The 10,295-nt window shown below is 43.6% G+C and overlaps 1 long non-coding RNA gene across 1 annotated transcript; it reads right to left on the bottom strand.

The window, feature by feature from the left end:
- Window positions 1-556: 556 nt before the first annotated feature.
- On the bottom strand, window positions 557-6,645 carry LOC310743371. The gene is made up of 2 exons (XR_014538982.1): window positions 6,200-6,645; window positions 557-1,066 (listed from the first exon to the last, which is right to left on the bottom strand). It is a non-coding gene; the product is annotated as an uncharacterized lncRNA (long non-coding RNA).
- Window positions 6,646-10,295: the final 3,650 nt, after the last annotated feature.

The raw sequence follows: 10,295 nt of genomic DNA, 5'->3' as shown, positions 1-10,295 counted from the left end.
CCGTCTGGGCCTCTAGTGCCAAAGATTGATTCAGGAACACCCCCAGAATATGAACCAGCCCTTTCAGAAGAAGTATACCCAAAGCAGGTAATTGACTAGTTATCCAGGCTTGAGACCCACCCACTATCCCTCCATCTTGCCAGGATTCAGATGGGGTGGCACAGTATATGTTAAAGAAATAAATCAGATAAACTGAGTCACATGCCAGGTCTTAAGCACAAGAGGCAGAAGTACCTATTACCCCAGGAAGCTCCACTAGATGGAACGAGCTGTATTGTATATCTGCAATCTTTACAGGTTTGATTGAAGAAGCTCAAGCTGCTTTTTCTGATTTGCAAGGTTATGCGAATGTTCCTTGTCCGTGATTCGATGAGTGGATGGAAATGCAAGAGTCAAGGTTGCTGTTGGGTTCTCTCCAGCCCCTCACGAATACTTACATTAACAAATTCCCATTTGCTTTCTGAGAATATTCCTCCGCTTTTTTGCTTCGACATTCAATGCCAGTAAACACAATCACGGGAATCAGTGCTGAAAACAAACACAAAAGGAATGCAAGTGAAGGCGAAGGGGATGATTTTATTTGTATTTTTTTTCCCCAGGGGGAGAAAAAAAAAGAGAATGCATAAGTGCCAAGATTGTGTTGCAATTTGTACTTTATTCATGTCACATAAAGCATGTTGAGAGACAGCAAAACCCAACTGAAGAAAAGTTAGAAGGGACTTGATTAAGGTATTCAGATGCATAAAAGGCACAGTGAAAACTAATCAGCTTCTCTCTCTTCCCCCCATCATCCCCTTCCTTTGACTCTCGCCTTGGAGAGCATGGTCACTCCAAATCAAAGGGCAACAAAAACAGTGCAAATTAGAGCAGCTTCTTCATGCAGCTTTACTCAGCCAAAGGAATTCACGTGCACAATATATTATCCCGACAAGTCTATTGCCTTGATTGAAAGGGAAATTCTGGCTGATTTCCTGAATAAGGTTATTAAAGGGGACTGGAAAATCTTCCTTTCAACTTCCTCAATCAGCAGCTCCGATACCAAACCTGTAAGCAAGAAAGAGAAAGACTAAGGGTGCAATCTAAACCCACTCTGTGCCTGGTCAGGCTGGCTGGGCTGGGATTGACTTGGGTGGAGATAAACCCTCTGCCCAGCCGACTGCCTCTGGCCTCTACCTGCTGAGTGATGCTGTGATGGACCAGAGTCTGGTGATGCAGTACCTTGGAATTCCACCAGAGTGCTGGAGCTGCTCTCTGATTGGCTACCAAGCCATGGGGGGGTGGAGACAGCACTTTGGAGGTGGGATAAAAGGAGCAGTTTCTAAGAGAGCATTCAGATGGTTTAGGACAGGCATCCCCAACCTGTGGCCCTCCAGATGCTTTGGCCTATAACTCCCATGTTCCCTAGCTAACAGGACCAGTGGTCAGGGATGATGGGAATTGTAGTCCAAAACATCTGGAGGGCCGAAGGTTGGGGATACCTGGTTTAGGAGATAGTTTTGGGGAGATAGTTGAAGAGATGGTTTAAGAGAGCTTTGAGGAGGGAGGGTTGAAGGAAAGAGAAAATATTGGTTCTGATCTGTGTTTATAGCATCCACTCTGAGAGAAATATCTAAAGCTAGGGAAAGGAGTCTCTTAGCTTAGATAGGAAGACAGTTTTTAGTGTCTTGTGAGAGTATTCAGGAAGAGGTTAACTGGAGGGCTGAGTTTGAGTGAGAAGTAGAGCTGTGGGTTGGGTCTCATTTCAGTCAGGAGGGGAGAATTCTTCTAGGAAGAGAAAAATCCCAAACCAGTTAAGAAGGGTGTGGTGACCCCCTATGTCTGTTATACTGCTAGAAGTACCTCAGGAAACGCTTCCTGCCCCCTGGTCTCCCAGAACCAGAAGAGGCATGAAAAGGATAGAGGAGAGGTTAGTTGCATGCAGGCCCAATCTCCGATTGCTTGGAAAAAGCCCTGGAGAGTAGAGGACTTAGGCAGCTATGAGGAAGTGGGGACTTTCAGTCTTGGCAACTGATTTTCATGGAGTAAGACCACCAGAAATGAACTGCTCATTAGGCCTCAGCCAAGTCTGTGAGGATCACTCAACCAAATCTGTGGGGATCATGATTTTGCTAACAAAGAGTTAGCTGTCCATCATGCTCCTGTGACGTGGACAGGATGGCCCTGCTCAGCATATCCATGTCACTCAGCATTGTCATGTCACTGGGAGAATTGTGGGAAATTTAAATGGCAGTGAGTTGATTTGAGGACCTCTAGAAGCTTGCCCAAAGGCATTCGCTGATGCTGGGCTTAACAAGTGTTGCTTTGTTGCATCATTAGCCCACCAGATACTGGAAAAGAGTCTGGAGATGTAACACAGCGAAGGTCTTGCAGAACATGCTAGGGATTAAAAAGGTAAAGGGACCCCTGACTGTTAGGTCTAGTCGTGGCCGACTCTGGGGTTGCAGCGCTCATCTCGCTTTATTGGCCGAGGGAGCCGGAGTACAGCTTCCAGGTCATGTGGCCAGCATGACTAATCCGCTTCTGGCGAAGCAGAGCAGTGCACGGAAATGCCGTTTACCTTCCCGCTGGAGCTGTACCTATTTATCTACTTGCACTTTGACGTGCTTTCAAACTGCTAGGTTGAAGGATTTGCTGATTTGATTATTTAAATGGGAATACAAAAAGGGGAGGTGTGAGGAGGCCAAGGAAATAAGCTAATGAGTTCAAAGTTACAAAAAACGGATTTGTTTTTAACTCTTTTTTAGCCATTTGTCTTTTGTATTTTGTATTTTTATTCCTTTTTTTCTTTTTCGTGTATTTTTCTATGTTCTCTTTTTTGTATCTTTTTCTTTTTATATGACCTTTTTTCATTTTGTAAACTTATGTTTTTGTAAAACTTCAATAAATATCTTTTAAACAAACTGCTTGGTTGGCAGGAGCAGGGACCGAGCAACGGGAGCTCACCCCATCACGGGGATTCAAACCGCTGACCTTCTGATCGGCAAGTCCTAGGATCTGTGATTTAACCCACAGTGCCACCCACGTCCCTATGCTAAGGATTAGCTCACATTAAAAAGCCTCCAAGTGCATACTCTCCATTTATGTGCCAGTAACTAACAAAACCAAGGCTTAGATCTTGCTCCGTGACTTGTTTGTATTTGAGCTGTCCTGTTGATCGGAGGGAGAAGCCCATTAAGCATTTCTACCAAAATGGGCAATCAAAAATATTATCATCTTATGACTTCCCCATTGATCTGCAGATCGTTCAGTTTTGCTCCTGTTTTCTTTTCATGATGTGCTATAATCTGGACGACGGTGGGTTGGAACAAAAGGTTTCCACGACACCACTTGTCACTGTAGTTTTACTGTGCCTTTTAAAGATCAGAACGCCGGCCGTAGTTGGAGGTGGAAGGCCAGGAAACCACAGATACCTGCTTCACACCATTACTGAAAGCAACGTGTTCTGATGGTGAAATGAAAGCAGTTATCCAGAGTGTATCCTTTTAACCGTGCCTCTTCCATTATAGCGAATAATGGCTATTTAAATACCTGCAAGTTGAAATTATCCTGATGGAAAATGCAGCCGGGAAAAGTATGAAAGACAAAGAACTTTAAAATAAATCTCCACCTGCCATATGAAGCAATTTTTGCACCAGATGGCAGATGTTTATGACGGTGCTTAAAACAAGTAAAAATTAAATGGATCTCAAAACTTAATTGTTTTTAGTGTAAAAGGGCTCCCAATAAAAGCTTTTCTTTTCTTTTCTTTTTTTGGTTCGTTTCCACCTCCCCCACTCCATTTGGTTACAGTTCCTTTTAGAAATGACCTAAAAACTTCACACTCTGGGTGTGGAAGTCTCATGAATTTGTGGGAATGTTCAGGGAGGCAGGAGAGGATATATTGTTTATTAATATCCTTCCTAACTTGCGCTAACATGTTCCTTTACTTAGCAGAGTTTAACATTCCCCTTTTAAACGCACAGCAGGTAGCTAGTTGCAGGCTTGTGTAAGCCTCTCACTATTAGGTTCCTAGTAAGTTCCCTTATATCCCTCTTAAAAGAATAAACACGCCACAATCTTGTGTAAAGTATATAAAAGTAGTTTACTCACATTCAGTTCACAGATGGATCCCTGAAGGCAGACTTAGTTACAAAGTATATACATGTGGAGCTATCCCATATGGGGATAATCCCAGTGTCCTCTGTTGGCTGGAAGCCAACAGAGCATCTCTAGCGAAAAGCTGCTCCAGTGACGGAGGAAGTCAAAAAGAGAGAGAGTGCTGCGTGCCTTGTCCCTTTTGTAACCTGGACAGGTAAGGTCACACCCACCTCTAGTTACATGCAAAGGAAGTATGTCCCAGCCAGGAGGAAACAGGAAGTTTTTGACTGGCTGGCCCAAACATTCCCCCGCATGTCCACTCTAGGAAAACAAGGAATGTTGTACTTGACTGCTACTTACATATCACATCCCACAGAATTCACAAGGAAGTACTTTGCTGGGTTTAGTTCAATCTGCTGAGCGCTTTCTGCATGCCATAATTCCACAGTGCAGAAAGGGCACAGAATGTAAGGGTGCACACATACACTTCCAGAGAAATCTGAGCTTGTATTAAAAAAAAAAAAAACGAGTTTCTAGTCCTTATGAGTGTGACAACATTCTTGAAACTATGTCAGCAATATACACTGAAATCTAAGGAACCTGGGGGAGATGAGGTGAGTGGATATGACGTATCATGCCTGAGGCCGGGCTAATGTCTGTCAGTGTAGATAATTCTGTAGAACACACAGCCCCTTGATGAATCAACAGTTTGGCTGAGTATTAGGAGCTTCCAATGTTCCTGTTGCACAGTACAGGAAAGGTAAACAGGAATGTAGATCTGACTCTGTGCATAGCCTGGCTCACATACCTTACTTTTCTTGCCCAGGGATGCCACTAACCCCAGCCAGATGTGCTGCAGGTTATCCCAGACCCTCCATGTGTCCCTATTTTCCAGGAACATCCCTGTAGGTGCCCCAGTTTCTGATATCATCCCGGAATGTCTCGCTTTTCCTTAAAGGTAAAGGGACCCCTGACCATTAGGTCCAGTCGTGGCCGACTCTGGGGTTACAGCGCTCATCTCGCTTTATTGGCTGAGGGAGACGGTATACAGCTTCCGAGTCATGTGGCCAGCATGACTAAGCCGCTTCTGGCAAACAGGAGCAGCGCGCGGAAACGCCGTTTACCTTCCTGCCGGAGCGGTACCTATTTATCTACTTGCGCTGGCGTGCTTCCGAACTGCTAGGTTGGCAGGAACTGGGACCGAGCAACGGGAGCTCATCCCATCGTAAGGATTCAAACCGCCGACCTTCGGATCGGCAAGTCCTAGGCTCTGTAGTTTAACCCATAGCGCCACCTGCATCCCCGCTTTTGCTTAGGATGTCTCTATTTTCATTGGAGAAATGTTGAAGGATATGGAGTTATCTGACCTCCGAGGCGCCTGAACGCAATCCTGTGTAGGGAAGTGTTTTTAAAAAATATTTAATGTTTTATTATGTTTTTATATACAGTGGTACCTCGGGTTACAGATGCTTCAGGTTACAGACTCTGCTAACCCAGAAATTGTACCTCGGGTTAAGAACTTTGCTTCAGGCTGAGAACAGAAATCGTGTTCCGGCGGTGCGGCGGCAGCAGGAGGCCCCATTAGCTAAAGTGGTACCTCAGGTTAAGAATAGTTTCAGGTTAAGAACGGACCTCCAGAACGAATTAAGTTCTTAACCTGAGGTACCATTGTATGTTGCCTAGAGTGGCTGGGGAAACCCAGTAAGATGTGTGGGGTATGAATAGTAAAATGGTCATTATGGAATGGGACATCCCTATTTTAATCGGTATGTTTTCCATCATTACTTAACGTAGCTGAAGTACAGTGGTACCTTGGTTTGCATACGTCTTGGTTTGCATACGTTTTGGATTACAAACACATCAAACCCAGAAGTGTGTGTCCCAGTTTGCAACCTTTTATTGGATTACAACCCTTTTTCTTTTCTTTTTTGGATTACGAACAAACAATTTTTGGAGGCTCCATTGGCGAAAGTGCACCTTGGGTTACAACCTGTTTTGGTTTACAAATGGACCTCCGGAACGGATTATGGTTGTAAACCAAGGTACCGCTGTACTTCATTCAACAAACTGGAAACTTTCAATTCTCCCCTTTCTATCCCCTGCTCCAACCTCAAGTCAAGACTGGTACAAGACTGGGAGTCTCATCTTATGGTCAGGACAGCATCTTTGGCGAAGTCATAGATGTGCAGAGGCAGCAGGCCTGCGAAATGATCTACGAGCGACCAGTCCACTATTGGCTTGCCGAAAATCACATAAATTGCAGCCCCGGCGCAATCAATGGTCCTGCAGAGGAGAAAGCTGAATTAGAGCAAACTTTAATAGTATAGTTTACACTGAAAGTCCTGAATTATTTCCAAGGCAATACAAGGGGCAAACCACAATTCCAAGCAATGGGGGCTATTTGTTACGCACCCCAAAAAAAGGGGGAAATCTTTGCAATATAAGGTTGGATTTGCAGATGATAGTTAGTGAGTAGGAGGAGGAGAACACAAATTCATTAGACAAACAAAAGCAATACTTTAGCCCCCGACAACGGAGATTCATTGATAAAACAATGAAGTGAGCGCAACACCCTTCCTAAATAAAGTTTCACCAATAGTGCTGTATGTTAATGGAGCTATTTCATTGTTAACGTGACTGACTGCTTATTGATTCTTCCAGTAATCCAGCAAGGGCTTCAGAGTACAATTTAGTTTGGAGAGCCACAGGCCCAACATCTATGCTCAATTACAACTTTCAGAAGGTTGGATCAATAAAATTTAAATTGCTTATGGTAATCACAACTTCAAATCATTGCGATCAGCATAAGCAATCTGCTGACCCCAGCCAAGCTCCTAAATTGAAACTTGTAATGAGTGGTCATTTAGTTTGGGTCCATTCATATTATTTGGGAGGCAGGTGATGAACAATTAGAGATCAGCCAGCACCTTCTCCTATCCAGTGTTCCTGCCTCAGTCCCCAAGGTACTAATATGCAGTTACCCGGAGGTAAAAGCCTTTGCACTTCCTTAATGGGTATTCTGTATGAATCAGCAATTATATTTTCTATTAAACTATTTCAGTGTAATTGAATTAGCAACTATAATATTGCTAGGGCAAGCGGAAACCTTTCCTAGGGAAAAATTAAACAAGATTGGCTAATTCAAATTAAAGTATAGGATTGGAGGGGGGGTGGGATGGAGAGAAGTAACCATTAAGGAGAATTGCACCTCCCAAATGATAATTAACCAGTGTATTGCTTTACTCTATAAGTATCCTAATACTTTGGAGGGTTTTTGGGAGTGATCATAATAGACTTTAAAAAAAATTCGTTATCAAATTCTGCCCATACTAATGAAGATTTAATCATTTGTTTTCTCTGACAAAGTAGGTTGCACGTTTATACCAAGATAGCCCACAGATTTCATTTTATGATACAGACTAACCTGCAGATTACATTTTAATAAATCATTGACAATAAATCTTTGGTGATGTTGCACAAGGTTTAATGTGGGAGGTGTGGGAAGGGAGGGGGGAAGACTGAATGCATTAAAGGAAATGATCAATGGAAATCTCCTTATGCCAATAGGAGAACAGCCTGCCCCTCCCAAATGCAAACTTTGTGGCCAGGAGAAAGGGCCCCAAACCTTAATTTAAAGGAGATGGAGGCAAGACAAATATCAATAAAATCGTTAGACAGGAATGGGATTGAATCACAGTTATTCATATTCACGCAAGACCTTTGGCAAACAGAGCAGGGCCTTCTGCAATTTAAAACTGTTGGCTAAATCCTAAAGTCCTCCTTATTCAAGATTAGACTTGGCTGTGAATTGTTGAAAAATTGATTTTCTGAATATTTTCATTAATAAAAGTGCCAAGTTACTTTCCCCTTAGTTTCTGTAACTGGTTATTCCTGTGCATTTGGATTCCTTATGGGTGCGGCGTGAAAACATTGGAGATTCACACAAAAAACCCCAATTTGAATTATAATATAAATGCAACTTTTCATTTTCCACAGGGTGTCTTGTCTGTCTGATTCATTTCGCTCCCGTTTTAAAATGACTCCAGCAAGTAGCAATCAGATGTGTCTCCGCCCAGATAGGAACCTCTTTTGGATTCTTCAGCTGCGTTGAGAGAAGTTTTCCAGGCTGAGCAAACTGAACAGCTCCCACCCACCCTTGGCAAACACCAAAACAAAAGAACCAGATGCCGAGCTGAAAGGCACCAGAATACTAACCCTGATTGGTTGGCATTATCATGTGATAAGACCACAATTTACCAGGAGAAGAAGCAAACCAAATTAACACAATGGTCCTGATTATTGGGTGGGTGGGTATGATTTTGAAAAGCACAACGGGGAGATCTGTATGTGTTCACTGGTGTGGACTTCTAAGAATAATTTGAACAGCAGCAGAGGCGCTGCATCACAAACTACTTTCCCTGCTAGAATTCACTAGTGCCCAGAGCTGCCATCACCAGGAACCTAGACTATGATAATGCCCTTGAATGTGGCACTTCCCTTGTGTCTGGTCTGGAGGTTATACAGCTGCTGCAGAATGCCATGGCCAGGTTTGTGACTGGTGCCTGTTATCAATTCCATGCTAGGAGGTGTGCACTACTAGGTACCAAGGCATACCATCCAATTTTTGAGCTCCTAATCCAGGTCGGGCACCAGAGTGAGGGTCTTTTGGTCTGGTGCTCTGACACAAGTCCTCGCGCCAGAGTGCCAGGCCAAAAAACAGGATATTCAGGCACGTGCTGAGCAATGAGGTCCAAACCCTGCCTTTAGATTCACCACTGAGGACTTTTCATTGGGTGTATGCAGTACCCTGCAGTAGAGTTTGATGCCACTACTCTAATCGGAACTTGAATGCAAGTGCATGGAATCTGGAGGTGCCTTCTGCTTCTTCTGCTTCTTTATTGGCATTAGTCAAATTATATTAGGTAAAGGTAAAGGGACCCCTGACCATTAGGTCCAGTCATGACCAACTCTGGGGTTGCAGAGCTCATCTCACTTTACTGGCCGAGGGAGCTGGCGTACAGCTTCCGGGTCATGTGGCCAGCATGACTAAGTTGCTTCTGGTGAACCAGAGCAGCGCACGGAAACGCCGTTTACCTTCCCACCAGAGTGGTACCTATTTATCTACTTGCACTTGACGTGCTTTTGAACTGCTAGGTTGGCAGGAATTATTATTATTATTATTATTATTATTATTATTATTATTATTATTATCATGCATTAGAGTTATTAAGAACATAAGAAGCTGTCTTCTACTGAGTCAGACCCTTGGTAGTGTTTACACAGACTCTGTAGTGTTTACACTGAATGGGAGCAGCTCTCCAGAGTTTTAGAAAGGAGACTCTCTTAGCCCTACAAGACTATCTCCTTGTTCAAACTGAATTGGTAAGAGCCAAGTTTAAAATCCACAGGCCACACTCAGCAAAGTTGTTGTGTTGGCTTGCAGAATGGGACTCCCCCCTTCACCTCTGCACCTCCACACACCTCCCCCAAATCTGCTCTCAGAAGGGTCAGGGGAACCCAGGGTCGCCGTATTTCAAATAGTGAAAACCCAGGACAGAAAATTGTTGAGCAAAGTTGTCGACGCTGCCAACGTCCAGATACGTTTCAGTGATTTCCGCTCGGACATTGTTTGAGGACCTTCAATGCAGTGCGTGAGATGAGAGGAGGGGCAATTGTTCCATCTGACGAGCAGAAATGCTTGCTCTGATGCAGCGATCTCCATAGCACAACAGTGAATTCCATCCTGTGTTCTTGATTATGCTATGGACAACCACAAAACTGCCCTTCTCTGTACTCCTGATTGCAAGGAACCCATATGCCAACCTACCCAGCAAGTTTATTCCCCCTGCTGTGCCTCTTATTTCACATGTAATGTAAGAGTGCTTGAGAGTATCAATCTTCTCTCTCTCTTTTTTCCCTCCAAGTATGCTGATGTTTTACAGCCGCTCTTGCTTTGCAATACAAATGACATAATTACTTGTTTTTGTCTGGAGGCGGTCCAATCCTTGAGTTCATTTTTTAAATGCAAATCTTTTAAGTATTTTATCCTAAAATGGCAAATGCAAAAAGGGTAGCCTGAGACTAAGACGGACAACCTATCAACCAAAATAAATATGGTGCAAGTAATGGGACTTGCGTTCCGATAGCATACGGCAGGCCAAATTGATTACTTATTGAAATATGTTAACATAGTGTAATGGGGGAGCTGCCAAAGCCAG

The sequence above is a fragment of the Podarcis filfolensis genome (assembly GCF_964270895.1).
Source record: "Podarcis filfolensis genome assembly, chromosome: 10".
Taxonomy (NCBI): domain Eukaryota; kingdom Metazoa; phylum Chordata; class Lepidosauria; order Squamata; family Lacertidae; genus Podarcis; species Podarcis filfolensis.
This window is presented reverse-complemented; position numbering and strand designations above follow the sequence as displayed.